General features: G+C 38.0%; 1 pseudogene; it reads left to right on the top strand.

Moving 5' to 3' along the window:
• Nucleotides 1-1492: 1492 nt before the first annotated feature.
• On the top strand, nucleotides 1493-2030 carry LOC112629480 (annotated as a pseudogene).
• The last annotated feature ends 4123 nt before the right edge of the window (nucleotides 2031-6153 follow it).

The following is a 6153-nucleotide window of genomic DNA, read 5'->3' as shown; positions in this document are numbered from 1 at the left end:
AAAGACACATGCACACGTATGTTTATTGCAGCACTATTCACAATAGCAAAGACTTGGAATCAACCCAAATGTCCATCAGTGACAGATTGGATTAAGAAAATGTGGCACATATACACTATGGAATACTATGCAGCCATAAAAAAGGATGAGTTTGCGTCCTTTGTAGGGACATGGATGCAGCTGGAAACCATCATTCTTAGCAAACTATCACAAGAACAGAAAACCAAACACCGCATGTTCTCACTCATAGGTGGGAACTGAACAGTGAGATCACTTGGACTCAGGAAGGGGAACATCACACACCGGGGCCTCTCATGGGGAGGGGGGAGGGGGGAGGGATTGCATTGGGAGTTATACCTGATGTAAATGACGAGTTGATGGGTGCAGTAGACCAACATGGCACAAGTATACATATGTAACAAACCTGCACGTTATGCACATGTACCCTACAACTTAAAGTATAATAATAATAAATAAATTAAAACAACAACAACAACAACAACAACAACAAAAAATAAATCACTCTATTTAAAATGTTAACACTTTAGTAAATCATCTGCACCAATGAGGATATGTTACGCATCAGTAACTCCAAACCACAGTTACTTAATAGAGAAAAGGATTATTTCTCAGTCTTGTCTAATGTGGGTTTTTAAGTTTTCTTCTCATCACAGTCACTTGGGTATCTAGACTGATAGAGCAGCCACCATCTTGATTCTGGTCAGTTGCCATGCAAAAACGAAAAGTATTCTGGATATTCTAGCACTGCTAATTCTATGCTTGCTCACACTCAATCGTTTATCTTCAAATTTATTGGACAGAACTAGTATCAAAGCCCAATGAAATCACAAGGAGGCAAGACAGTACAAACTCACCGTGATTCTAGAATTTGGAAAGTTTAAATATTTTGCTAACAGTAATAAGAGCATTTATAGTAACCATCATTATTTCCTTTATTTTAATATCAACAAATGTCAAATAGTTTAGGTGATAAGCTCAGAAGTGCTTTCAACAATAGGTGGAGCTAATCGATGAAACCAGTGAGAACCAAGAGTAGTCTGCATTGGATTTAAGACTACAGCTACATATTTAAGGAGACGTGTAGCATGCAACATTAAAGTGACTAAAAATTGGCAAAACTGAGTCCTGTTTGTCAAAAACACATATTATGATCATGTTATGCAAGCAACTATCTGCAGCTTGAATGAAGCAGCAGTGAACACAACAGACACAGCCAGTGCTCTGTGGGATTTAGTCTTGCAATGCTAAAATATTACTTTCAATCACTGACAAATATGTTGTAAAGACAGAATCTATAGAATCTAAGTAATATAGATTCAAAATAATCCTCAAATGTGGAAAAAAGGGTAAATGAAGCATGCTAGTGTCTTGGCAACATCAAAAGAATGAAGCAACCTGAATCTAAAAATAGAAAAGACAGAGTTAGCCTTTCCTTTCGGCGGGAACCGCCATCTTCCAGTAATTCGCCAAAATGACAAACACAAAGGGAAAGAGGAGACGCACCTGATATATGTTCTCTAGGCCTTTTAGAAAACATGAAGTTGTTCCTTTGGTCACGTATATGCGAATTTATAAGAAAGGTGATATCGTAGACATCAAGGGAATGGGTACTGTTCAAAAAGGAATGCCCCACAAGTGTTGCCATGGCAAAACTGGAAGAGTCTACAATGTTCCCCAGCATGCTGTTGGCATTGTTGTAAACCAACAAGTTAAGGGCAAGATTCTTGCCAAGAGAATTAATGTGCGTATTGAGCACATTAAGTACTCTAAGAGCCAAGATAGCTTCCTGAAATGAGTGAAGGAAAATGATAAGAAAAGGAAGCCAAAGAGAAAGGTACCTGGGTTCAACTGAAACGCCAGCCTGCTCCACCCAGAGAAGCACACTTTGTGAGAACCAATGGGAAGGAGCCTGAGCTGCTGGAACCTATTCCCTATGAATTCATGGCATAATAGGTGTTAAAAAAAATAAAATAAAAGACCTCTGGGCTGAAAAAAAAAGAAAAGAAAAGAAAAGGCAGAGTTAAAATAAAATAATTTCTTGAGTATTTTTTCATCCAAACGTTAGCACGAATGATACTCATTTAAATATGTTTAAGTGATTCACTGTGTCTCAGTTGTAAAAAGCAACACTTACTGAGTCAGCAAAATTCAATACTCTACATCACCTCTGGACAGAAGGTTGTTTTGTGTAAGTTTACTCCCCAATTAAAAGCAGTTGTTGAAAAATAAAACATGAGCACGTGGAAGTGAATACATTTGTGGATACATAGCTGAATCTTTTCTGATTTCTAATATCTAGCATCTAATTATCACAGAGTGTTCTAGATCCCCAAGTTCATTGATAAAATCAATTTGGTTAACAATTCTTTTAGAAATCAATTTTACTCCAGCAGAAGAAGGTGTCCCATATGTAATCCAGTTTTACAATTTTACATGTACGGGAACAGATTCCAAACAAACAAATTTCCCTTGTGAACAATAGCACCTTTTTGGGGGTTAGTCATTGCTGCATCTTCATAGTAGTTATTTTATAAATTATTTTAAAATTCAAAAAATTCAATAAGAAGAATAAGAAATTAATTCCAATTCTTTGTGTAATTTTTTAAAAAAAGAATTAATTTTATTGAAAAGAGTGACCAGTGAATACCAAACAGAACTCTTAAATATGGGGAAAAAATAGCTTTGAAAATGGAGACCTAAAAATAAAAAGCTCTTTAATGTACAGTTTTGCTCAATGCCTTGGCCTGATTCTGAAGTATAGTTAATGCATTCAGGTAACAATACCACAGCTACAAAGAGTATAACTTAAAGAGGGAGACACTGCTGTTTAGGAGACGAGTCCTTGAAGATACTTTAAGAAAAATAATGAATCCAATTGTCCATACTGTGTAAATCAGATGCTAATAGCAAAAATCACTCTTCTCTCTCATCCAGATTTTCACAAAATAAATATCTTATATTTCTCAAAGTATGAAAAGAAAATAATAAAATTATTTTGGAAGTGTTTGTCCGTTAAAATAAGAAAGAACTCTTAAGAATAGTTACTTTTTCCTGAAAAAAATAATAAAGAGCATATGTTTTAGAAACCAACTGAATATAATAAATCACCATTCATCCTTCATCAAATACAGAGACAAAAAGAGAAACATATTTGAAAGAAAAATAAAGAGAAAGGAGGAGCACCTTATGAAGAAAATGTTGAATAGGAAGGAAGGAAGAGAAAGTACGAGAAACAGAGGGAAAACTGCTGGTCAGGAGCTGGGGTCAAAGATCTCTCTCTCTCTTCCTGCCTCAGAATGTCTGATCTCCAAAAGTTTGATGTGAGAGCTATAGAGGATGTTTAGTACAGTAAGAGAATTATTTTAAAAGGCTGTTCATTGTCACTTTATTCAATCAAGGTTTATGCTCATAAATCAAATAGAATCTGGGTGACATCAAGATTCAGGGTCAAGTTTTCAAGAACTCTAGTTACGTGACAGTGAAATTTATTGAGATATAAATTCATTGTTTCTACTGCTATAAAACAATCAGAAAGAACAACCTTTATGCTCCCCAGAAACTTTGGGAGAAAAAGTTTTCATTCTGTTTAAAACACCCTAACCTCTTTTGCCTTCTTTTCTATGATTCAGCAAAGAGGTGTAGGATATGTGTTTCTTAAAATTAGAAGAAGTTATGAGAAGACAATTTATCTTCTTGTGATATGTGTTTCTTAGAATTAGAAGAAGTTATGAGAAGATAATTTATCTTCTTGTGCATGTTGAAAGGGAAAGGCAAACAAAGATTATGTTTGAAGTTTTTAGGAGAAGGAAGAGATGGGAATGACTTGGAGATAGACTAAGAATCAATATCCTTCAAGGCTGGGTAGTTTGTTAAAAACTGTGAATTCCGCAAATGGTAGAGTTTCATGACAGATTCCTCATTATAGATTCAGAAAGATGATAAAAGCTTCAGAGGCAATATTAAATGGTTCCATAGAATAATTGGACCTCAGAAACCTATCCTCCCAGCCTTAAAAAAAATACAATATAGTAGATGTGTGTGTTATTCTGTTCTCAGACTGCTACAAAGAATTGCCTGTGACTGTTTAATTGACTCACAGTTCTGTAGGTTGTATAAGAAGCATGGTTGTGGAGGCTTCAGGAAATTTATGATCATGGCAATAGGGTGAAAGGGAAGCAAGCACCTTCTTCACGTGGCAGAACAGGAGAAAGAGAGTAAAGGGGGAAGTGCTACACACTTAAAAAAAAAAAACAACAGATCTCATGAGAACTCATTCACTATCATGAGAACTCATTCACTATCATGAGAACAGTAAGGGGGGAGTCTGCCCACATGATTCAATCACTTCCCACCAGTTCCTCCTCTAATACATGAGAATTACAATTCAACACGATATTTAAATGGGGACACAGAGGCAAACCATATCATTCTGCCCAGCCCCTCCCAAACTATTTTCACATTTCAAAATGCAATCATGCTTTCTCAACATTATGCCAAAGTCTTAACTCATTCCAGCAGTAACTCAGAAGTCCAAGTCTGAAGTCTCATTTGAGACAAGTCCCTTTTTCCTATAAGCCTGTAAAAATCAAGCAAAGTTAGTTACTTCTAAGACACAATAGGGTTATAGGCATTGGATAAATGATCCCGTTCCCAATGGAAGAAATTGGCCAAAAACAAGGGGCTACAGGCACCATGTAAGTCTGAAACACAGCAGAGGAGTCATTAAACCTTAAAACTCCAAAATATTCTTCTTTGACTCCATATCTCACATCCAGGCCACAGTGACAGAAGAGGTGGACTGTCAAGAACTTGGGCAGCTTCACCCCTGTGGCTCTGCAGGTTACAGCTCCTGAAGTTACTTTCACAGGCTGGTGTTGAATGCCTATGGCTTTTCCAGGTGCACGTGTAAGCTGTCAGTGGATCTACCACTGTGGGGTCTGGAGGACGGTGGCCCTCTTCTCACAGGTCCACTAGGCAGTGCCCAAGTGGGGACTCTGTGTGAGGGCTCCAACCCCACATTTCCCCCATCACTGCCCTAGTAGAGGGCCTTCATGAGTGCTCCACACCTGTAGTCAACTTCTGCCTGGACACCTAGGCATTTCCATACATCCTCTGAAGTCTAGATGTAGGCTCCCATACCTCAACCCTTGCCATCTTCTTACCCACAGGCCCAATACCACATGGAAGCCACAAAGACTTGGAACTTGCACCCTCTAAAGGAATGGCCCAAGCTGTACCTTGGTCTCTTTTAGCCATGGCTAGAGTTGGAGTGGCTAGGATGAAGGGTGTCCTGTCCTGAGGCTGCACAGATCAGTGAGGCCCTGGGTCTGGCCCACAAAACCACATTTCCCCCCAGGACTCCAGGCCTATGATGACAGGGGCTGCCACAAAGGTCTCTGAAATGTCCTGGAGGCATTTCCCCCATTGTCTTGACTATTAACATTCAACTCTATTTTACTTATGCAAATTTCTGAAGCCTTGGATTTCTCCCCAGAAAATGCGTTTTTCTTTTCTGGTTGGGCTGCAAATTTTTCAAATTTGTATGCTCTGCTCTCTTTTTAAATATATGTTCTAGATTCAGATCATTTGTTTGTTTATGTAAATGAGCATAGGCTTTTGGAAGTAGCCAGGCCACATGTCGAATGGTTTACTGCTTAGAAATTTCTTCTGCCACATACCCTAAACCGTCTCTCTCAAGTTCAAAGTTCTACAGATCTCCAGATCATGGGCACAATACTGCCAGTCTCTTTGCTAAAGCATAGCAAAAGTTACCTTTACTCCTGTCCCCAATAAATTTCTCATCACTTTATGAGACCATCTTAGCCTGGACTTCATTGTCCATATCACTATCAGCATTTTGGTCAAAACAATTTAACAAGTCTCTAGGGAGTTCCAAACCTTCCCTCTTCTTCCTGTCCTCTCCTGAGCCTTCCAAACTGTTCCAACCTTAGCCTATTACTGAGTTCCAAAATCACTTCCACATTTTCAGGTATCTTTATAGCAATGCCCCACTTTTCTGGTACCAATTTTCTTAATTAGTTTGTTCTCACTCTGCTATAAGGAGTTACCTTAGACTAGGTAATTTATAAAGAAAAGAAATTTAATCAACTCAGTTCTACAGGCTATACAGGA

Source organism: Theropithecus gelada, chromosome 7b (assembly GCF_003255815.1).
Source record: "Theropithecus gelada isolate Dixy chromosome 7b, Tgel_1.0, whole genome shotgun sequence".
Classification (NCBI taxonomy): domain Eukaryota; kingdom Metazoa; phylum Chordata; class Mammalia; order Primates; family Cercopithecidae; genus Theropithecus; species Theropithecus gelada.
Note: the sequence above shows the minus strand (reverse complement) of the source record. Positions and strands in the feature narration are given on the sequence as shown.